General features: G+C 44.8%; 1 protein-coding gene across 1 annotated transcript in view; it reads left to right on the forward strand.

Annotated features, from left to right (window-relative positions):
* Positions 1–5,593: 5,593 nt before the first annotated feature.
* The window catches only part of PRICKLE4 (prickle planar cell polarity protein 4), a 156,678-nt gene continuing 138,041 nt past the window's right edge, over positions 5,594–24,230 (forward strand). Inside the window, exon 1 of the mRNA XM_069238411.1 lies at positions 5,594–5,698. The gene's annotated coding sequence lies outside the window, so the exon portion shown is untranslated. The remainder of the gene's footprint in view (positions 5,699–24,230) is intronic.

Consider the following 24,230-nt stretch of genomic DNA (forward strand, 5'->3'; position numbering starts at 1 on the left):
AAGAAACCCTATGCTCCTGCACTACCTTTGCTAAGCCTTCCCCCTCGCACAGGATAGCTGTGCTCAGAGCAACTCCATCAGTGGCATGTTGCAGGTGTCTTAAAATTGGGGACTTTGTTTCTGAACAGTGAGCTACTAAATTTCCAAATCCTTGTGGCAGACTACCATCTTCACCCCGGTCAACTCCTTACTTACAACCACCTTAAATGATCATTAAATGCCCTATTTCATGTCTGCCACCTAGCACTAACCCTATAAGAGGTGTGCCAGAAGCTCTGTACCATAGGAAATGGTGGCAAACTGATAGAATGGGTGTACAGACCTATCCTACAACATGGAAACCACTCCAGGTCTTCTCGTCATACTACCTGGGTGATTGATGTAGCCAAACCTCTGCAAGATATGGACTAAGATACTGGACTTTCCCCACAAAGTATCCCACAGCTGTCACTTTAAGTAAATTCATAGTGCTTCCTTGTGAATGCATTCTGCCCGTTGCTTGCCATTGACCTTGTGGTTTGTAACTCACAATTTGTTGCTTTCAATTTGCTCGCTCTATTTTTTTTAGGCTATGCAGCTTGAATTTGTCCCTTCCCTTGCCAAAACCTTATTTACAGTATCCTGCTGAGTGCTCCCTTTCTGTAAACAGGCCTGTAAATCATGTTCTTATCTTATCATATTTGCTGTGCATTCAAAGAACAAAGTCAAATGTCAGGCTCTGTCTTCGTGGGAACTTAGTGTTTACTTTCCTTTCTCTGACTTCAAAGTGAGAGGATTTATGCGACAATCTTGCTGGATACTGGGTTAGGAAAGAGTTTTTTCTATCACATGACAACATTTAAATAAACTTCAGAATATATCAGAATTAGAAGTACAAATCAAGCACATTTTAGTTAATTCTGAACTGTGCTGGAAACAAATACCTTTACATGATTAAAAAAATCATTGCATTAGGTGATGCAATTTCCACACATCATCGTCTATGCGCAGTATAGTTTGATTTGAACAACTGTATATCTGTGCAAATGTAATGGTCATTTCAATCAAAAATGTGTTGTCTGTAATGGCAGTGTGTTAGCATATCATCCATATTGCACTCCACTCTGCTCTGCACCACTGCACGCCACCGTACCCTACTCTGTATCACTCTACTTTACTCCACTCCATGCCACTGCACTCTTCTCCATTCGGAACCACTCCACATTATGCCACTGCACTCTATGCTACTTCACACAAAGGGCCAGATGTAGGAAAAAAGCAATTTGCGACTTGCAAATTGCGAGTCCCTGCGACTCGCAATTTGCAAGTCGCAAATTGCTATGCAGTACGGTGTCTCAGACACCGACTGCAACTCGCAATGGGGTCGCAATGACCCACCTCATGAATATTCATGAGGTGGTTCGCAAATTGTGGCCCCATTGCGAGTATAGGCACTCGCTAACATGGAGGCCTGCTGACGTCAGCAGACCTCCATGTTAGCGACCTGCTTTTAAATAAAGCAGTTTTTTTTTTTGAAGTGTAGCCCGTTTTCCCTAAGGGAAAACGAGCTGCACTTAAAAAAAAAACGAAACCTTTAGTTTCGGGTTTTTTTCAGGGCAGGGAGTGGTCCTTTGGACCACTCCCTGCCCTGAAAAAATATTTTGGGCTCCAGTCACAAACTGGAAGGGGTCCCATGGGGACCCCTTCCAATTTGCGATTGGGTTACCATCCACTTGAAGTGGATGGTAACTGTGATGCCATTTGCGACCGCATATGCGGTCGCAAATGGTATTGCATCCCAATGCGACTCGCAAATAGGAAGGGAACACCCCTTCCTATTTGCGAGTCTGAAATGCATTTTGCGAGTCGGTAACGACTCGCAAAATGCATTTCTGCATTGGGATACGTGTTTTGCGACTCGCAAACGGCAAATTTTGCCGTTTGCGAGTCGCAAAATGTTTGCTACATCTGGCCCTAAGCCTCTCTACTCTCCTCTGTACCACTCTACTCTATGCCACTGCACTTTACGCCTCTCTACGCCACTGCGCTCTGCTCGTCTGCACAGCATACCACTCCAGTCTAGGCAACACCAATCTAATCCGCACAACTCCACTCTCTGCCACTCTGCAACACTGCACTGTACGCCACTGCACTCTAAGCTAATACACTCTATGCTAATGCACTTTACTCTGTAACACTCAACTCTATGCCCCTGCACTCTACATCAATACACTGTACATCATTCTAATCTACTCTGCACCTCTGCACTCTATGCCACGGCACTCTACACTACTTTACTCTATGCCATCACACTCTAAGCCACCTCACTCTACTGTGAAATAATCTACTTTATGCCACTGCACTCTGTGTCACTGCATTCTATTCCACTGCACTCTACCCTGCACCTCTCCACTCTATGCAACTGCACTCTACTCTGAAACAATCTATTCTACGCCACTGTACTCTATACCACTCTGACCACTGCACTCTAGTTCAATGCACTCTACACCACTGCAAGCTGACACTCTGCAACACTGCACTGGCTGCCACTATACTCTACACCACTCTGCTCTGTACTACTGCATTCTGCACCAATATACTCTATTCCACTGCATTCTATGCCACTCTACTCTGCCCAATGCCACTCTATGCAACTGCACTCTACACCAGTGCACTCTAAACAACTGCACTGTATGCCACTGTCCTCTATGCCACTGTTCTCTGTACCACTCTACACCACTGCACTGACACTCTACTCTGCACTCTACACCACTCTACTCTATGCCACTGCACTCTAGGCACTATACTCTACTCTACACCACTCTACAATACTCCACTCTGCACCACTCTACACCACTGCACTCTATGCCACATGAGTCTACTCTTCACTCTATGACACTGCACCACTCTGCATTACTGCACTCTCTGCTACTCTATTGTATGCCACTCTACTCCACTGCACTCTATGTAACTCTACCCCATGCCACTCTATGCCACTGCACTCTGCGCCAATGCACTCTAAACAGCTGCATTGTATGCCACTGCCCTCTACTCTGTACCACCGTACTCTACACCACTGCTCTCTGTGCCACTCTACTCCACTCTACATCACTGCACTGACACTCTACTCTGCAGCATTGCACTCTACACCACTGTACTATACACCAATGTACTATGTACTACTGCATTCTATGCCACTGCACGCTATGCCACTCTACTCTGCATCACTCCACTCTACAGCACTTTGCTCTACTCTGCACCACTCTACACTACGCCACTGCACTCCCTGCAACGTGAGTCTACTCTGCAATCTGTGCCACTGCATCACTCTACACTACTGCTCTCTCTGACACTCTAATGTATGCCACTCTACTCCACTGCACTCTATGCCGCTCTACTCTGTCCCACGCCACTCCATGCCACTGCACTCTAAACCACTGCACTCTACGTTAATGCACTCTAAACAACTGCACTGTACCCCACTGCACTGTACTTTGCACCACTGGGCTCTACGCCACTGCTTCTATGCTACTCTACTCCACACGACTATGCCACTAACTTTAAGCCATGCTGAACAGCAGCTATTCTGGTGTATAACATGGCTAATGGCTAAAACACATTAGCAAAGCCAATAACTTTCGTAGATGAGACCTATTGCTTTGCCAATGATTGTTAGTACTATGAGGTACCGAAGTACCTGAAAGAACCGTGAAAAATACAATTACATCATAATAAAGGCTGCTACAAAATGCGCAAATACATTTTGGTTAAATAAATAAAAAGTGCTACTCGAATACAGATTTGAATAATATACAGTTTGTACATAGTACTAAAAAAATGTATAACACTCCATTAAAACCACACACTCCACAGCTCACCTTGGACCACCATTACAATACCTCCCTAAAAGAAATATCTTTGCCACCAGAAAACTTCAAGTGACTCCTTTTAGTAAAGTCAAAGCAGGTTTTCAAGCCCTTTTGTATTTGAAGATTAACCAGTTGGGCACATTTGCATGTCTTTAGGAAGGAGACCCCCTGGCAAGAAGGTTCTGTCTGCCCCTCCCTCAGAGCACAGGAGACTCCCTGCCTTCCAGTCCAGCTGGGGAAAGTGATCTGCCCATAATTTCGTCCTGCCTCCGTTGCCCTTTAGGTGAAAGGCTAAAATTACGGATAAGCTTTCATAACGGACAGCAGGGCGAAATTATGGACAGTCCGTTAAATTTAGGGACGGGTGGTCACCCTACTGCCAGTATGCAAACAATCCATGAGTCACCTGACTCAAAATGGAATACATGAAGCGGAATTGAGTTTTTGGAAAGACAAAGAATACTTATTGTTTTAACTTGTGGCACGGTTGGATTGCTCATTCAGGGGGCACTGGATGGAGGGGGAAAGGGAGGGCTGGAATGCTCTGCGGGACGAGGTGCTCTGCACAAGGTGACAGTCCAGCCCCAAGTCGCATCTCCCCGCCCCGCCCCGCGCGGCTCCCATTGGCTGGGGCTGTTGGGTTCGGCTGAACAACCTGATAACACAGGAATCGGAGTCCGCTTCCTGGTACAGAGAGAAAGGAGGAGGGAATATCTGCCCCTGGAGAGGAGGGAGACCCCTCTGGAGGGGGTGAATAACTGTAAGTGAGGGTTGGGTGAGCGAAGGAATCTTGAGACGGACGAGGGATGAACCCCAGGAAGGAGTGAGAGAGTGTCCTGAAAGAACCGAAGGAGAGGGAGCACAGAGAGGGGCGAGGGGGGTCACGGAGGGCAGTGTGTGTGTACTCGGCGAGAAGTGTGTGAGTGAGTAGAGGGAGAGTACCCAGAAATGCGTCCGTGGGGGACAGTGGCATCTGTCACAGCGCGGGGACACTGAGGAATGTGTCGGGGGTCGTGGTCTGGAGCAGAGCGCGGAGTGTGGTGAGTGAGAGCACAGTGAGGTGAGTGAGGGAACACAGAGGTGATTGAATGAGCGCACGGAGGGCTGAGTGATAATGATTAACTTCTTACTACAACAGATCGCTTGGGATTTTTCAAGTTAACTAAAACTTTTTAAACTTACTATTTGCTTATTTACACTTTGCCACGTTTTTAGACTACCAAAAGTAAAATAAAACAATAGAAAATGCTTTCCCATAAAATGTATATGTCATAGAACAAAAATCCAAAAATATATTGTTTTTTTTTACAAGCAGATTACAACTTGATTGTGAAATGAGCTCTATTTCTTGTCCGTAAAGTGGCACTTGATAGTGTGGCAAGAATCTGTACTTGGGTGAGTGAAAGCGAAAAGGGAAAGGTAGTGGCGTTACGGCCAGAGTTGCCGACTTTGTAACTGAGGAACGACTGACTGGTCGAGGGAAGAACTGAGTGAGGGTGAGTGTATTGAAGGGACCACTGGAAAGATTCACGGACTGAGTGACCATGGGTGTGCGAATGAAAGGTGAGTGAGAGCCGGGGAATGGCACTGTGGCGGTGACTATGAATGACCCGCAAAGCGCTGGTGGCGGAGGAGGAAAGGGGGGGGGGGGGGGGTCGTGAAAAACTTGGAGAGGTGGTCTCTCAAAGGGCGTGTCTTAAACACTTAAACTAAAAATTTGTGCTTAGTGTAGTTTGCTACGCGACTGGTATTTTGAAGCTTCTTTCTGTTACTGCACTCAGATGCAATACAACAAATGACATTCCTTCTAAAACAAGCCGGGACTATATTGGCTTTGTCAGTGGCATAAGGTAAATACGTTACAATGATTACTTTGTTGAATATAATATTGAAAATGCTTCAATTATTAGATGACGAGATTGTGAAATAATAGTAATAAGCCCCCTCGAAGTCACATCAAATGCCAGTGAAGGGTGGTACTGCTGCCGGGTTAAGATTTTGTTTTTCATGTTCACTCTGTGGGTGAGGGCAGTAATGGAGAGCTCGATAGGTGCTTTTTAAAACTGCCTGGTGCTCAGCACTGACAAGACCCAGCCAACCAGGAACATCTTAAGGATTTTGGGGGCCCTGGGCTAAACGTATTTTGAGGGGCCTTGTTGGGACAGCTTTAATTTTATGATCAAGTTTCAGCTCTTTCGTGCCCTCTTCGGCCAGGTCACTGTCAGTGTACGGGCACACTCGTCCAAACTCTAAATGTGCTTACATGTAATATTTAGGGAAAGTGACATGTTTTTAATATTGTAAAACAGCAGCAGCTCACTAATATTACTGCAAATAATCTCTGTGAGGTCCTGTTTTGATCAAAAATACAAATTGTTTATGGATGTTGCATGAAACAATACAGTTCTGTGCAAAATGTCTCTCACTCGCTCACACATTAACAACAAATTTAAAGAATACAATATTTAAAACTATCTGTTTAAGTATTATTCAAGGTAATCAGGGCAAGACCCTCGGCAGAACAGGGGGGGGGGGGGGGCTGAAAAGGTGTGTTCCTGGGCCAGAGCCCACTTTGGCCATGCCTTAAAACGTATCTGCAGCCCACATAAAGCTCTGATGACCACAGAGGGTTCAGTGGAGTCCTAGCATGTGAGTGATGACCAAGTGTGACGATGGGAGTAGACAGCCAAAACCTGTGAATTAGTTGATTTAACCCACATGAGAAGAAAATCTAAGAGGGGCGAGATGCATGAGGCGGTGGTGACTGATGGGTGGAGGAGAGTGTCTACTGGTGTCTAAGGGAAGCATGAGTGAGGGTATGGGATCGAGGAGAGGATCCCTCTCAGATCCCATGGCCTGGACCACTTATTCCCCCTCCCTCTCACCCCGCAACAAGATACCTGCTCTCCTAATCTCAATATCACCGCTTTGGCACTAGTGTTTAGGTATGTATTTTAGAAGGATGGAGCGTTGTATATTAGAGGTAGATGAAGTTGTGTATTGGAATAACAAAGTGTTGCGTATTGAAAGAAGAGGTTGTGTTTTAGAAGGACGGCTGCTGAATATTAGAAAAGGAGATTGTATTTAGGAATAATAATGTGTATTACAAGAGGAGGTTGTGGAATAATGATGTGTTTTAGAAGAGGAGGCTGTGTATTAAAAGGATGCTATATATTAGGAGAGGAGGTTGTGTTGAGCAATAATGTTGAGTTACAAGAGGATGTTATCCTACAGAAGGACTTGGTGCTATATATTAGAAGAGTCTGTTGTGTTTTAGAAGGATGGAGTGCTTTATATTTGAAGAGGAGGTTGTGTTCTGGAACTATGAAGTGTATTAGAACAGAAGGTTGTGTTTTAAGAAGGATGTTGTACATTAGAAGGGGAAGTTGTGTTTTAGAATGATGCTGTTTATTAGAAGAAGAGGTTGTGTTTAGGGATAATGATGTGTAGTGACGAGAAGGTTGTATATTCTAAATATGGGGTACTGCATAATAGAAGAGCCGTTTGTGTTCTGGTATTAAGAAGTGTATGAGAAGAGGAGGTTGTGTTTTGGAATAATGATGTGTTTTAGAAGAGGGTGTTGTGTTTTAGAAGGATGGGGTACTGTATATTAGAAGAGGAAGTTGTGTTTTAGAAGGAAGGATGCTGTATATTTAAAAAGGGAATTCACTTTTGTAATAATGGTGTGTATTAAAAGAGAAGGCTGTGTTTTTGAATGATCCTGTATATTAGATGAGGAGGTTGTGTTTAGGAACAACGATGTGTAGTAGAAGAGGAGGTTGTGTTTTCCAAGGGTGGGGTGCAGTATATTAGAAAAGGAAGTTGTGTTTTGAACTAATGGTGTGCATTACAAGAGGAGGTTGTGTTTTAGAAGGATGCTGTATGTTAAACGAGGAGGTTGTGTTTAGGAATAATGATGTGTAGTAGAAGAGGAGGTTGTGTGTTCCAAGGATGGGGACTGTATACTAGAAGAGGAGGTTGTGTTTTGGAATAACGATGTGTGTTAGAAGACGAGGTTTTGTTATAGAATGGCGAGGTGCAGTATAATAAAGGAGGAGGTTGTGTTTTAGAAGGATGGGGACTGTATATTAGAAGAGGAGGTTGTGTTTTGGAATAACGATGTGTGTTAGAAGTGGAGGTTTTGTTATTGAAGAGCGAGGTGCAGTATAATAAAGGAGGAGGTTGTGTTTTCGGAGGATGGGGTACTGTATATTAGAAGAGGAGGTTGTGTTATAGAAGGATGTAGTGCTGTATATTTTGAGAGGTGGTTGTGTTGCAGAATAATGGCGTGTGTTAGATGGGGAGCCTGTGATTGAGAAGGACAGGGTGTTGTATGTCAGAAGAGTAGGTTGTGCTTTAGTATAATGGTGTGTATTAGATGAGTAGGCTGTGTTTAAGAAGGACAGGATGCTGTATATCAGAAGAGGAGGTTGTGTTTTGGAATAATGATGTGTATTAAAAGAGGAGTATGTGCCTTCAAAATATGAGTTCTGTATTTCTGAAGATGAGATTATCTTTTAGCAGGATTGATGTTGTATAGTGGAAGATGAGGCTGTATTTTCGAACAAACAGGTGTTATATATTAAAAGAGGAGTTTTTCTTTAAGGTGGATCTGGTGTTGCATATTGAAAAAGAAGGTGGTATTTTTGATTTTGCTTTGCCGTAGATACTGCCTCTAACTTATCTATATAGAACTGATTAACAATCTCAAAATTTGAACTGTTGCATAAGGCCACCTCCTGCATTCATGAATACGAAAAGACAATTATTTTGATTTGGGGTGGATACTTTTAGCATTATGATTGAGGCCATCTATTGTTTTAGATATTTGTACAATGGTCATCCATACATCTGCTGTAATTTCCTATCTGTTTGGTTATGTGCTTTGTTTTAGCCCCTTAATTGGGCTTTTCTCTCTAGTCACAGGGGTGTGGAATTTAGCAAGACATCTACTTGTCTGTGTGACAGGTTGCAATATAAATCTACTTGTCTTATAAAAAAAATCCACTTGTCTCTTTGGTGCCAATTAGTGCAGCGACACATTATGCCAGCAATTTCATTATATAAGAACTATGATAATAGCCTCTCTAATTATGTCAGGGCTCATTCTGTAGCACAATTTGAATACTGGCAATCTTTTTCTTGTTGTCACCTTTCCACAGATCACAAACTGGCGCTTGAAGTAGCAGTGAACAATAGTTCCAGAGATGGAATGCCCTTTTGAATCCATGCAAACCTACTCATTTGCATGTTTTAGGGGTTTTCACCAAGTCTTCTCTGACTCTTTTCAATCCTGAGAAAGATTGGAAATTTACACCTGACAAGGGCAGAAGTAAAACTTCTTCCAGGGTTGGGGGGAAAAAGTGGTTGGAGGAAAGTGAACTTGTAAACGCTCAACAGAAATTCGCATGAGCAAATCCATGCATGAATATTTGCTTGTGTTAAAATGCAGTTCACAAATATTTTCTAGGAGTACGGTTTCCTGGCCTACGACTGTAAATTCTTGTGTATTCATGAAAGCCATAAATGTGCACTAATGCAGGGACATATCCCATGGGTGCACTTTTATGACTTTCTTTAAGAATTGGGCACCTGATTAGGTCTGATGTTAACCTAGTCCTTTTGTTTTTTTTATTAGAAATCTATCTATCTATTGGCTGGCTTCACTGTGAGTGACACAAGGAGCATATCTGCACACAAAGTAGTTTTGTTCAGTGCCAGGGACTACAGAGCAATGTGTGCTTTTTGAGCCAAAAAATAATTTCCCTTTTTGCCAATGTTTATTGTAATGGTGTGGGCCCAGCAGCTCCTACAACAATAAAGTTTCACAAAAACTATGTAAAAACAAGACTCATATTGACATAACCAAAAGGTTAGCCACCAAAGCTTGGCTCTGCCAATGGTTGTTTATTTTCATGTTTCCCATAATCTTGTTAAAAACTATTACACTGATTTTCCATTATGAACATTTTAGCGTGCATCAACACATTTTACTAAATGATACTTCAAAAAAAATGATACCTAAAATTTCACAGTAGTTTAGAAAAGCTTCTTATTTCCTAGTTGCATTTTTTGTGAATATCTTATTTTGAAAGCAAATAATCAAACTTGCTTCCAGGCTTCTTCAAATATCTGATCAGAGAGCATTCTGGGAGCATTATGCGTAGCCTCATATGTTTGAACTTTGCAAACGTCTGTACACATTTTTATGTTGTATATATTACAACATTTTCTTAGAGCTCTCACCCTAATAATAAAAGCTTTGCATTACTGAACCATAAGCTTGAACACAACACAAATATTACCTTAACTGTAGACAATGCCTTTCCCTCATCCATAATGTGATTCTGTAGACTGGCAGCCAAAGGCTTTGTGCTAATGGGGGTTGAGCCTACTTGCCCTATGGACAAAATAAACATGAAAACTTGTTCTTGACTCCAAACAATTTGTCCTGGGCATTGGGCTATGGAAATTGAACACCCCTACAGTCAGCTTGTTGCTCCCCATACACTTGAATGCATTTACAGATAGTATGTTCAGATTTTTCCTTGTTGACAAACTTTTAATGTTATCTTATGGTATCGTATCTCGTTCAATAATGTTTGATATTGTTCAAAGACTGATTTCTACATTTTCTTTTCACATAACTGTTTTAACTGAAACACAACAAGGAAAGTGTTTTGTATTTTTTCGAGGAATTTGTGAAGCATAATGGAAATGGAGGCTCTATTTTAAAAGAATGGTGTGTACATGGGAAGAGAACACCTCCTTCTGAAACAAGGATTGGCAAAGCCAATAGGTTGTGCCTATTCAAGAGGTATTGGCTTTGTCAATGTTTTTTGCCATGTTGTACACCAGTGTTCAGCATGGCTAAAAGTTAGTGGCGTGGATTGTCATCGAGTGGAGTGGGGCTGTAGAGTGTTGTAGAGTGGAGTTGTTGGAGTGTCATCGAGTGGAGTAGAGAGAGTAGAGTGTTGTAGAGTTGAATAGAGGGGAGTAGAGACAGTATAGCCACTCTGCAAACAATTAATTAGCCATCTGCCTCAAAATAAAATGCATTAAGTGGAATTGAGTTTTTATAAAGACAATGTTTTTTATTTTTTTAAACATCTGGCATGGTTCGATTCCTCAGTAGGGGGGAGGTCACTTGATGGAGGCAGGAAGTAGAGTTCAATGGTTCAGTGGCAGAGAGTGTCGTAGAGTGGGATGGTGAGGAATAGCATGGAGTTGGTTGGAGTGGATTGGATTGGAGTACAGTGGGGTGGATTGGAGTGGGATAGAGTGGGCTGAATTGGATTGGGAATTGGGATAGAGTGGGGTGGATTTAGTGGAGTAGGGTGGATTGGATTGGAGTGAGTTGGATTGAAATGCAGTGAGGTGGATTGGATGGGGTGAATTGGAGGGGGGTGGATTAGATTGGATTAGGGTGTATGGAATGGATTGGAGTGATAGGACAGGGTTGGAGTGGATTGGGGTGGGGTTGATTGGATTGGAGTAGGGTGGTTTGAAGTAGGGTGGAATAGATTGGACTGGAGTAGGATGGCATGGAGTGGATTCATTGGATTGGAGTAGGGTGGATTGGACTAGAATGGGGTGGATAGGATTGATTTGGAGTGGGCTGGATTGGAGTGGGGTAGACTGGACGGATTGGAGTGGGGTGGACTGAACTGGGCTGGGGTGTAGAAGATTAGGGTAAGGTGGTGTGGATTGGACTAGAGTGTGGTGAAATGTAGTGGGTGGATTGGATTGGAGCAGAGTGGATTGAAATGGGGTGGTTGGATTGGATTGGGGTGTGGTGGGCTGGGGTAGGATGATTGGGGTGAATTGGATTGGGGTGGGGTTGCATTGAGGTGGGTGAATTGCATTGAAGTGAGGAGGACTAGATTGGCATGGGGTGAATTGGATTGAGTGGGGTGGATTGGAGTGGGATGGATGAATTGGATTGGAGTGGGGTGGACTGAGCCCAGATGGGTGGGGTGGACTGGAATGGGGCGTATTGCATTGAGGGGGGTGGATCGGACTGGTGTGGGGTGGATTATAGTGGGGTAGGCAGACTGAAGTGTGGTGAACTGTACTTGGATGGGCTGTGGTTGATTGAATTGGGGTAGAGTGGGGTAGTTTGGAGTAGAGTGGGGTGGATTGTATTGGAGTGGGGCACATTGGAGTGGGTTGGATTGGAGTGGGTGGAGAGGACTGAATTGGGCTGGGGTTGGTTAGGGTGGACTGGAGTGGGGTGGATTGGATTGGGGTGGATCAGAGTAGGGTGGATTGCATTTGGATTGGGTGGGTTGGATTGGCGTGAAGTGGGGCAAATTGGATTGAATTGGTGTATTGGAGTGGCGTGAACTGGAGTTGGGTGGAATGGAGTGTGGTGGATTGGATTGGAGTGAGGTGGATTGGTTAGAGTGCAACAGGGTGGATTGGATTGAGTGGGTTTGGGAGTATTGGATATGGGTGAGGTGGATTGGGTGGGGTCAATGGAGTGGATTGGAGTGGTATGGATTGTGGTGGATTGGACTGGAGTGGGGTGGACTGAACTGGAGTGCATTGGATTGGAGTGGGGTGGATTGGAGTGGTGTGGGGTGAATTGGATTGGTGTGGGGTGGATTGATTGGAGTGGGGTGGATTAGGTTGGATTGGAGTGGGGTTGATTGGATTGGTGTAGGGTGGAAAAAGGTGGACTGGATTGGACAAGAGTGGGGATTAAGGTGGATTTTATTGGAGCGGGAAGGTTTGGGGTTTGTTGGGTGGATTGGGTTGCAATGGATTCTATTTGAGTGGGTAGATTGGAGTGGGGTTGTATGCATTGGAGTGGGGTGGATTTCAGTTGGTGGGTTGGACTGTAGTGGGGTGGATTGGACTGGAGTGGGATGGATAGGAATGGAGTGGATTCGGGTGGGGTGGATTGGGGTGAGGTATACTGAATTAGTGTGGGTAGATTAGACTGGACAGGACTTGGGTGGATTGGATTGGATTGGATTGAATTGGAGTGGGGTGGATTGTGGTGGATTGGAGTGGGGTGAATTGGGATAGAGTAGGGTGGATTGAATTGGAGTGAGGTGGATTGGAGTGGGGCGAATGGGAGTTGGGCAGATTCTTTTGGATTGGGTGGGTTGTTTGGGATTGGAATGGGGCAGGTTGGAGTGGGGCACCCTGGAGTAGGGCAGGTTGAAGTGGGGTAGATTGTTTTGGATTACAGTGGGGCAGACTGGAGTCGGGCAGATTGTTTCGGATTGAAGTGGGGCAAATTGTTTTGGATTGGAATGGGACATATTGTTTAGGATTGGAGAAGGGCAGATTGTTTAGGAGTGGGGCAGATTGTTTTAAAGTGGGTAGATTAGGGTGGGGTGGATTGCCCTGGAGTGGTGTAGATTGGTTTGGTGTGGGTGGATAGGATTGGAGTGGGGTGAATTGGGATGCAGTAGGGTCGATTGTTTTGGGCTGAGGAGGTTTGGATTGGATTGGAGTGGGGCAGATTGGAGAGGGCAGATTGTTTTGGATTGGAGTGGGGTGTATTTGAGTGAGGCAGATTGTTTTGGATTGGAGTGGGGTAGATTGAAATGGGGCAGATTGGAGTGGGGCAGCTTGTTTTGGATTGCTGTGTGCCAGATTGTTTTGGATTAGAGCGGCCCAGGTTGGAGTGGGGCATTTTAGAATTTGACAGGTTGTTGCGGAGTGGAGTCCAGCAGATTGCAGTGGGGCAGATTGTTTTGGTTTGGAGCGGGGCAGATTGTTTTTAATTGAAAAGTGGCAGATTCGAGCGGGCAGATTCTTTTGGATTGGGGTGGGACAGACTGGATTGAGGCAGATTGTTTTGGATTGCAGTGGGGCAGATTGTGGTGGGGCATATTGTTTTGGATTGGAGTGGGCGTATTGTTGTGGATTGAAGTGGGCATATATTTTTGGATTGGAGTGGGGCAGATTGTTTGGGATTGGAGAGGCTCAGATTATTTTGGAGTAGTGCATATTGTTTTGGATTGGAGTGGGGCAGATTGTCTAGGACTGGAGTGGGGACGATTGTTTAGGACTTGAGTGAGGAAGATTGTTTTGGATTGGAATGGGTGAATTGGAGTGGTGTGGATTAGATTGGGGTGGGTACGGAGGATTGGTATGGGGTGGGTTGCCAACATTGGAGTGAGGTGGGTGGAGTGGATTGGATATGATTGGGTTGAGTGGTTTGAATTGAAGTGGGGTTGGGCAATCACGTTGCAACATACAGCCACATTGAAGGCATGAAAATATTTTCTATAATTTTACGTGGTGGCTTTCCTGGAAATATAGGAAATAGTCTTTCAAGAAGGCTATTCACCACTATTGACGTTGCCAATACTTGTGCGTTTAAAAGCATCTGCTATTAGTGAAGCCAATAGGAGCAGGCAGTATGGAGCAGGGTAGGGTAGCAGAGAGAGAAGATTTAGGAAAGGAGGTGCCAAGCGGCACTAGAGAGTTCTGCAGGACAAGATCCAAGCCTACCATCTGGCGCCTGGCAAACCACAAAGGGGTCATGTTAATCTATACTTTCATCTATGAGTAGATCTGCCTTCCTCAAGCTCAGGAGGTGGGGAGGGGATGAAGACTTAGAGAGAGTTAAAAAAGAAAGAAAGAAAAAAGAAAGAAAGAAAGCATAGTACGTAGAAGAAGGGTGTGGAAGGGAGAGATGTGAAGGGTGCGTTCTTGGAGCAAAGGAAAGAGCCCTAGTGCACTTAAAGTAGAGGAAGGACCAAGACACGCACTCCCATGGAATGCTAAATAAGATATGAAACGTGAGAAAATAAAATAGTACGGTGACGTCATCCGTCGAAGGACACAATCAGCCAATCAAAAGTGAGAGTAAAGAAGAAACACAAGTAGTGGGACAAACACACGAATAGGGATGAGAGCCATCCTGTATAGATCAAAGGGATGAAAAACTCCACTCTAATATTGTATGCACTGCTGTCTGCGACCGACAGCTAAAGTTGTCTGTAGCAAGACCGCAAAAAGGGGGTGCATTCTAGAAGATGGTGCTATATTTTAAAAAGAAGAATGTAGTGTAGGAGGACGTGGTATAAACAGATTTTTGAAGAGAAGGGTGTTCTAGGTTGGTCTGGTTAGATGATCACGTATTTAAAAAGATTTATTATGATAATTGTTTTAGTTGAGAATGCTATATTTTGAAACAGACTACTATAGTTTAGAAGATGCAGCGTTTAGAGAAGAGGATTATGCATTTTAGAAAATATGCTCTGGTTTTTAGAAAAGCTTGCTACGTTTGAGAAGAGGGTGCTGTGTTTCAGAACGGAGAAATGTATTTTGGGAGGTGTGTTTTAGAAAATGCGCTGTATAGTTGAGAACAATGATTCACTGCTGTATTTTCGAAGATACTGTGGTATCAAAGCTGAGGTATTTTGGAATATGGTGCTGTGTTTCAGAGCAATACGATAACGTATTTCATGAGAGTGCAGTATGCTCAAGGTATAAGGCTGTGTTTCAGAAGAACTTGGTGTAGTTTTAGAAGTGACATTTTACAGCCTCTGCTCTGGTCCATTTCAGAGTCTCCTCCCTCGGTCTGGCACAGATAGGGGTTATTGAGCGTGGGCGAGGGGGTGGGGGTGCGGTAGTTCCTCCTCAACCATCAAGGCCATGCCGTAGAGGGATAGCAGTGTGTATATGCGTGAGGAGGTGATGCTGTTTTGCTTACCCAGCCAGGACCTGCCTAGATGGGTCTGTGGGAGTGCGGTGGGAGTGCACATGTGCTTGCTCAACCAGCAAAGCCCTGCCACGGGGGTGTGTGATGCTGTTCTCTTGCTCACTCAGCCATGACTTGCCGTGATGGGTAGCTGAGCCTGGGCGAAGATTGTGGGAGTGTATTTCTTTGCTTAGTACATCACCACAAACACGTAGTAGGAGTTTGTGTGTGTGGGGAGGTGCTTCAGGTCGCCTATTCACTCACCCAGAACCTTCCTAGGATGGGTGAGGGCGCGAGGAGATGGTGTGGGAGTGCGCATGCTCTTCGAGTCCTCATTCAGCGTAGCCCCGCCCTAGCAGAGCGTGGGCGAGGAAGTGCACCAGGCCCACTCTGTGGGCAGGCGAATATAGCTGAGGGGCGGCAGTAAGCGCTCTGTTCACTCAGCCAAGCCTTGACATCTGTTAATGATTGAGGCAGGTGAAGGGCAGCGATGGAGCTGCGAGCAAGTTACTTATCACCTCTGCTGCAGAGGTCCTCCCCAGCAGGAGGGGAGAGAAAGAATGAGAGAAAGCGAGTCGTAGCTGTAAACTAACCCCATACTGCGAGGGTTACTTTTAGCTAGTCTTGTTTGTTCAGTCTACAGATTTTAGAGTATGTGGGGCACTTCGGAATGGAGAATAAGGGTATCAACGCAACATTTTATGCTAGCCACCATAGACATGCAAATATCATGGTCCCAGCAGAGATGCCCCGAAATGTATCCTCACATATGCTCCATGAGCTTTTACAGACGTTGGAGCGTTTGTGAGAACAATGGGAGCACACAATGGGCAGTCGGGTACACACTTGCTATACAGTGCAGGAAACCAAAACCATGCCACTCTCTCCACATTTATCAACAATATTAATTTACCAAACCGCCAAATATTCTCAAAAGTCGTAACTAATACACTGAGGGAATTGCGATGCGTTTTCAAATACAATTAGCACTGTTTATCCTAGTAGCCTGACCCAGCTGGTCCCAAAGGTTCCATCTCCAGCTGGCACGCTCTGCATTCCCCGAGGACACCAGTCACCTGCATTGCAACACTTAGCAGAATAAAGTCAGTGGAGGAGCAAAACGACCATGTCTGAGCATGGTCAATGATGAGTACACTTTACAAAGATGGCATCTCCCTCAGCTAGAAATGCAAACAGCTGATATACATTGATCGAAGCTTCGTTCTTTTATTTTTTCGGGAGACACTGGAGATTGCTGTCGGCCTGATATGTATGATCCTGATAACAGAGGTTCAGAAGTGAAGGAGATGGAGCATCCTGAAGCGAACCAGGACATTTGACTGAATAGTCCAGCACCCTGTGCAGTATTACACTGATATAGTGCAAGCAGCTCTCCTGTGTGCAGCCCAGCCCACTAAATAAGAAGCTTTTGTCTGGGTGAATTAAAATAGGTATACCAACATTGAAAGTGTGTAATTGAGATGAAAATGTGTGCATTTTCAGAAATCCTAAACTGATGTTTAGAGACAAATGGCTGGATTTACAAAATCTGTTTAAAGGTGTTCAGTGATAAATCACGCAGTGTTGAGGAACCGTATTTCTAATAACTAATTTACTGCCTTGCTGCCAGGGGCAGTGCAGCTACCGCCAGTGGCGTAGCGTATGGGGTGCAGGGGGGGCCGGCCGCACCGGGCGCAACATCTGGGGGGGGGGGGGGGCGCGTTCGCACTCGCGAGTGCTAAAATCCACGGGTTAGGGGGCGCAAATTACTTGCCTTGCCCCGGGTGCTGACAACCCACGCTACGCCACTGGCTACCGCTGTTATGTCTTGGCCATGGAGAGCATTCCACGTGGGCAAAGCCTTCTTTCCATTACTGCTGGCAGCGGTGCCTGATGAACCGAGGTGATCCCTGCTGGTCATGTTACATGGGATAAACTAGGAACAAGGCCCTCCTGGCAAAACCGATATTGGAGTGGGGCAGGGAGAACATGAAAGACAATTATGTAACATGGCTCAACACATTTTTAGTATCATTCTTATGTACATCTTGGATGCAGTTTATTATAAGCCATCTTTTGCTTCATGAATAATATTGATGTGGGGGATCACAGCTGTATATTATTTTTGAATTGTATGTGACAGATAAGGGCATGGTTGTTTGATGTGCGGTATGAGTGAGAATGGGTTTGCTTAAATGTTGTTTTTATATAGGGCGACGGGCTGTAAGCCAGACAATTGTTATTGATCATGTATAAGCATATTGTGTATAATTTTAATGCTTTAGTTTTGATATGATATTATTGTTTTCCTCAATAAATATTTACAGATTCATATTTTTCTATGTTGCTGTTCTTTATTAACCTTGGATTCTTTATGTAGAACCTGCTTTTGGAGGTGGAGTTTGTGCGTCGAATTGTCTTTCATGTTGTATGGGATAATCACTAATATAATCTTATGTGATGTGGTCACTATTACAACTTGGAATGATTTACTCTCAACCGAAGTAGCTTTTATTTCAGAAAAGGCTGGAGACCCCTGATCTAGTGAGATATAGCCATTGTGTAGAGTAAAGGATATCGAGATATATCCTGTTGGGGTAATGCTAGCCTGAGAAATAGGCTAGTTGCATAATCTGTACGGTGGTAGGTAAGGGTACAGGATTAGTATCAAGATATAGTCCATTCTATCGTATCTGTGGTTTGTGAAGTATAGTATAGTAAAGTATAGTCTTGTTGCAATAGCATTGGAAAATTGTAGGCACAGTGTTTGTTGGAAGTGGCAGGGCATGCAAAAAGGATTGAAGATCCTACAATATGGGCGCTAGGGCGATTCTTAAATAGAAGAATGTATTTGGGACTGATGATGAAACTGACTCTTAAAGTGGTAGATTTTGCAATTGGAAGAGTGACATTGTGAGCATAATGTGAGTGGGTTGTTTTTCATTGCTGTGGAGCATCGATTAAAAGATCACCCTGTGCAATATTTAAGCTCAAGCTCTGCAGTGTATTCTCTTCTAATAATGTATTAACTGCCACTGAATACTTGTTTCTGTACTTACTATGATGGTGAGTTTTAAATTACAACTTTGTAAGTGATGCAACAGGTCTTGAAGTTGATGTAAACTTGCAAGGTCAGTAAGAAAAGATGGATTGTGGTGTGATGTGACTGAATGTTTCATGTAACTGGATGAGACGGGTGGCTGTAGATATAATACGTTTAAGATTGTCAGTGATTTTTGCAAGGAGAGTATTGCTACTTATTAGTCCAGGTAGGTAAGGCCTTAATTTGTTTGTCAGATAAACCTGATCTGTGGTCTTTAAGACTGGTTCCCAATGATGTAGAAGAAGGTGGATTCTGCGCTAGGGAATTTACCTCGCCTAGTTCAAGTCTGAGAGTCATGTCTCAATACAACAGTGGTTGGTGTTGAAGGAGAAAAGAATAAATGCAGTTCGGTTGGCTTGAGCTTCAAGTAAGGACTGACCATCCAGGCATGGAAGAGAGATGGGAGAGACTTCAGCAGAAAATGTTATTGATTGACAAAACCTTCACACACAATTGGGTTTTATTTGCATAATGGTATATGATGATACTGTTATGAGCCAAAAGGAGTCATAGGTACTATGTAGATGTTGAAGATCTTTGGGAAAAGGATGGGTACTTGTAGGTTGCTTAAGTAGGATGTGCAGCAGCGTTAGACACTCTGTTCAGGGCCCATTTGGATGCAGAGAATGTGGTTGAAAGTTCAGTAATAACTGGAGGTCTTGTGATCGTATGTGTTGAAAGCTGGTGAAATGGAGGCTCAACTCATTGTTATCTGGGTTTAAAAAAAAAAGTTTTTATTGATTTTGAAGAAGCAAAACTACAAAACATCCCCATGTCCCATACACATCCAGATCAACAGCATAAATTCTCACATATTCTACATTACGATAAGTAGCAGCCGTTACGCGAAATGTGCAATGTGACACAGAGAATTATACATAACATCAAACAGTACATCCCGCCCCCTTCCATTCCCCCTTGTACATCTGTGGTATATGTAATCTAATATCGACCCGTAGTTATATGAAGGGCACATATGGAAGAGGATAAATGACAGTTCTTGATCAAAATGCGTCAATGTAAATCAGAGTCTAGAGCAGGTAAGTTAGTAGCTGGGCAGACATCCTTAAGCCTTATATCAGACAGCATGGCGTTCCATGCCCGAAGGTCGTCTTCTAATTTTGCATCTGTGTGCACACGTTTCATACGTAGTTCCTTTGCCCCTCCCCATTCACAAACATTTCTAAGCCACATTATATGTTTAGGAGGCTCCGGAGAGAGCCAACAGATGGCCAAACGGCTCTTTGATAGGGTAAAACAGAGGAGTATGAATTTTCTACTGAGTGACCTCTTGGTCAGATTAGGTATAAGACCTAATATGACTTGTTTGATGGTCAGCGAAATGTGCCAACTAGAGGCCCTGTTAATGTCTTCCAATACTTTCTTCCAATATGGGAGCAGCTTCACACAGTCCCATATCATGTGTAAAAAAGCAGCCCTTGGGTGTCACAACGGGGGCAGGTGCCCGGGCGTGTATTATAGATTGCTTGTAATCTTAGCGGAGTGAGGTAAGTTTGGTGTAAAAAATTATACTGTGTTAATTTGAATATAGTATCAGGGCTGGCCAGTCTCACCCGGGAGAAGATCTTTGTCCAATCCACCTCCGACAAGGGGTCCAGGACCACCTCCTCCCAGTGGGTCTGGACCCCAGGCGGCATCCCTCCGGTCCCCTGAGGAGTGTGGAAAGTGTAGCAGAGGTCTGGGGGGACTCCGGTCACGTGGGCCATATCTCCCTGGCTGTTGCACAGATTCTACAATACTGGAGGAATTGCCCTGGTCCTAGGTGAAAGATGTCAAAAGCTTCTGTCATGGAAAGAAAATAGCCTCCCGGGTACAGATCCTCTAGGGTGGTGCAGCCCCCCTCCCTGCAAGGGTGGACATAGACTCTGCAATTTTGCGGTATGGTTGTAGGGACCACAGAGGCATGTCAGGGGCATAGGGTGCTCGGCAGATTACCCTGATAACTGTGTTTTCCCAAACATGGGCTACATGTTGGATCACATAAGGGACCTCCGGAGGTAGTCTGGTTCCCCTCATTAAGAGGGATGGTAACTCCTCTGATGTACAGGAGCCCTCCAGAAACCGTTTACTGCATGTTGCAAGTGTGCCGCCATGTAGTATAATTCAATATTCAGGACTTCCAATCCCCCTTTCTCCCACGTACATTGTAAGGTGGAAAGTCTGACTTTTTTACATTTATCTGCCCATAGCAGATCAACTATGATAGTGTTGATTTTCTGAAAACGTGTTCTGGGAATCATGTAGAAAGACCCTTGCAAGGTAAAAAGGCAGCAAGGGAGTATTATCATTTTTGTTATAGCGATTCTTCCCATAAGTGGCAGAGGAAGGTTCCGCCAGAATTTCGTCGAAGACTGGAGACCCCCTATGACTCTTCCTATATTGTGGTCATGAAAGATTTGTGCCCTGGGTCCCAAACGGATCCACAGATATCTCACTTTTGTGATCTCCCATGGTATCACTAGTCGTGGGAGGGTGTCGAGTGGCCGGCCCGACAGCGACCCCAAGGGGAACAATTCGACTTGGAGGGGTAAATTCGGAGGGACGAGACATTCTCAAACTCCTGCAGTAATACCATAAGGTGTGGTATAGAAACTGATGGATCCTGCAGATATACCAAGGTATCATTGGCGTATAGGGAGACTACGTGAACGGTCTCTCCGGTCTGTATGCCCCATGGATTTAGTGTCTGGCAGAGGTGTGCTGCCAATGGCTCCATAGCCAGCGGAAAGAGTAATGGGGAAAGAGGGCATCTCTGCTTAGTTCTCCTACCAAGAGTAAAGATCGTCGAGACAGTCATACCCGTCTTCAGCCTAGCACACAGGTCTGTATACAGAAGCTGTATCCAATGTATATAGGTTGCTCCGAAACCAAACTTACGCAACACCTACCACAAATACTGCCAATGTAAAGAATTGAATGTCTGTGCAATATCCAGAAATACCAGTGCCATCTCCTCTGGGGAAGACTGTGTGGAATGATATACATGGGACAGCCGGCTTAAATTATGTAAGGTGCTGCACTTAGGGATGAATCCCGATTGGTCCGAGTGTACCTGGGAGGAGACAAAGGGTAAAAGGCGGTGGTCCAAAACTCCACTCAACACTTTTATGTTGATGTTCAGTAGTGAGATTAGACGGTATGCTGATAGCACAGAGGGGTCTTTATTTGTTTTTGGGATCATGATTATAAGTGCCTTGCGCATTGTGAGAGGAAGCCGACCAAGAATCAGGGATTCCTCAAAAACTTCAAGGAGTCTCTGCCAAAATATTGGCATATTTACAGTAGAACTCCGCTGGGAATCCGCCATTGCCCGGGGTCTTCGAGGTTTTAAGTAAGCGGATTACTGAAGCCAACTGCTCCTTGGTACGAGGATGATCAAGGGTCTTGCGGGGTTCCGACGACAGCACTGGGAGAGTCAGCCGTGTTAGATAGGCGTCAATATCACTAACATGTATCGTGGGTGGAGGGGCGTAACAGGTGCAAATGGAATATGTCATGAATAGCTTCTTGGGAGTAGACTGTCTGACCTCTGGTGTCAGTAATGGAGAAGATAGGAGTATGCAAGGTTTCCCTTCTTACCAAACGGGCCAACATCGCTCCGGTCTTGTCGCCCCCAGAATGAAGATGTTGGCGGTGGGCCATATATAAATATTTTTCCAGCCGTATCCAGGCGTCTAGCAATTGCTTGCGGGTTTCAGTCCAGTCCCCTAGACGATTGTGTCTTGTCGGGAGTTCCTGTTCTATTCTCCCTGAGGTATTTTCAAGCGTGTGTATATCCTTCTCTAATTGTTGTCGACCCCCATGAGATGTCTTAATACAGACACCCTGAAGGATGGATTTCATTGCGTCCCATTCAGTGGCTCTACTACCCGAGGTGCCCCAATTTTCCTGAAAATAGCAGGTCAGGGATTGCACGATTGTTTGTTCAAAGGGAGGGTCCGCCAAGTCTTTTGCACGCATGCGCCATATCGGTATAGGTTAGCGCCTGTCGCGGTTTTCCAGGTCCATGAGGACCGGAGAGTGGTTGGATAAGAATTTTGGAAGATATACTATATTGACTACCGCAGGAGTGAGACTCTCCGAAGTAAAGAAGTAGTCCAGGTGACTGTGAGTGTCTGCAGCAGGAGTGTAACCTGAAAACTGAAATGTGGTGAGGTTGCGAATTCTCCACACATCACAGAGCCCCAACTCGTTTAACAGGGAGCAAACTAAGGACACTATTACAATCTCCCCCTAAGATTATGTCATCATTGAGAAAAAGAGCGGCACGCCTGTGCTACAGACGTGTAAAAGGTGGGACAGTCCATGTTAGGAGCGTGAACCTCTGTTAACAAGATCATACATATTAAGCTGCCATTGAGCAGACCAGACCGTACACAATTACAAAGCGACCTTCAGGATCTGTAACATGCTTTCGGTGTGCAAAGGGAACACCTGGGATTATCCAGATCAATAGTCCCCTAGCAACTCCAGAATAGGACGTAGTGTATAGTTGTCCAATCCATCTTTTTTGAGGGACCGGATACAGTCCTCCCCAAACATGTGTCTCCTGCAAAAACACTATGGAAGACCTATAATATTTCGAATAGGCATAAATCTGCCTGCGTTTCTCCATTTGAGCAATTCCCCTAACAATCCGTGTTATGAATTTAGGGGCATATTTATACTCTGTTTGCACCGGATTTGCGTCGTTTTTGTTTTGACGCAAATCCGACGCAAAGCTAACTCCATATTTATACTTTGGCGTTAGACCCGTCTAGCGCCAAAGATCTTGGAGTTTGCGTCATTTTTTTGCGTGGACACCTACCTTGCGTTAATGATATGCAAGGTAGGCGTTCCCTTCTAAAAAATGACTCTAAGGCATGTGCGCCTTATTTAAACTACCGCGCAAAAATGACGCACGGGAGTGGGCGGGTAAAAAAAAATGACGTCCAGCCGCTTTTGCGTAATTTTTTAACGCCTGGTCAGGGCAGGCGTTAAGGGACCTGTGGGCTCGGAAAGAGCCCAGAGGTGCCCTCCCATGCCCCCAGGGACACCCCCTGCCACCCTTGCCCACCCCAGGAGGACGCCGAAGGATGGAGGTACCCATCCCAGGGAACTTAAGGTAAGTTCAGGTAAGTATTTTTTGGGGGTTTTTTTTGTGGCATGGGGGGCCTGATTTGTGCCCCCCTACATGCCACTATGCCCAATGACCATGCCCAGGGGACATAAGTCCCCTGGGCATGGCCACTGGGCAAGGGGGCATGACTCCTGTCTGTGCTAAGACAGGAGTCATTTCAATGGGGGTTGGGAGTAAAAAAAAATGGCGCAAATCGGGTTGAGGCGAAAATTTTGCCTCAGCCTGACTTGCCCCATTTTTTGACGCCCAAGCTCCATTTTCCCCTACGCCGGCGCTGCCTGGTGTGAGTAATTTTTTTTTTACGCACACCAGTCAGCTCCGCCGGCTAACGTCATTCAATAAATAAGGCGCCCGCATGGCGCTTTAGAATGGCGTTAAAATTTTTGACGCACAACTGCGTTGGCGCAGTTGTGCGTCAAAAAGTATAAATATGGCCCTTAGTGTGGAGGCCCATCTTATGTGGGAAAAGTA

The sequence above is a fragment of the Pleurodeles waltl genome, chromosome 6 (genome assembly GCF_031143425.1).
Source record: "Pleurodeles waltl isolate 20211129_DDA chromosome 6, aPleWal1.hap1.20221129, whole genome shotgun sequence".
Taxonomy (NCBI): Eukaryota; Metazoa; Chordata; class Amphibia; order Caudata; family Salamandridae; genus Pleurodeles; species Pleurodeles waltl.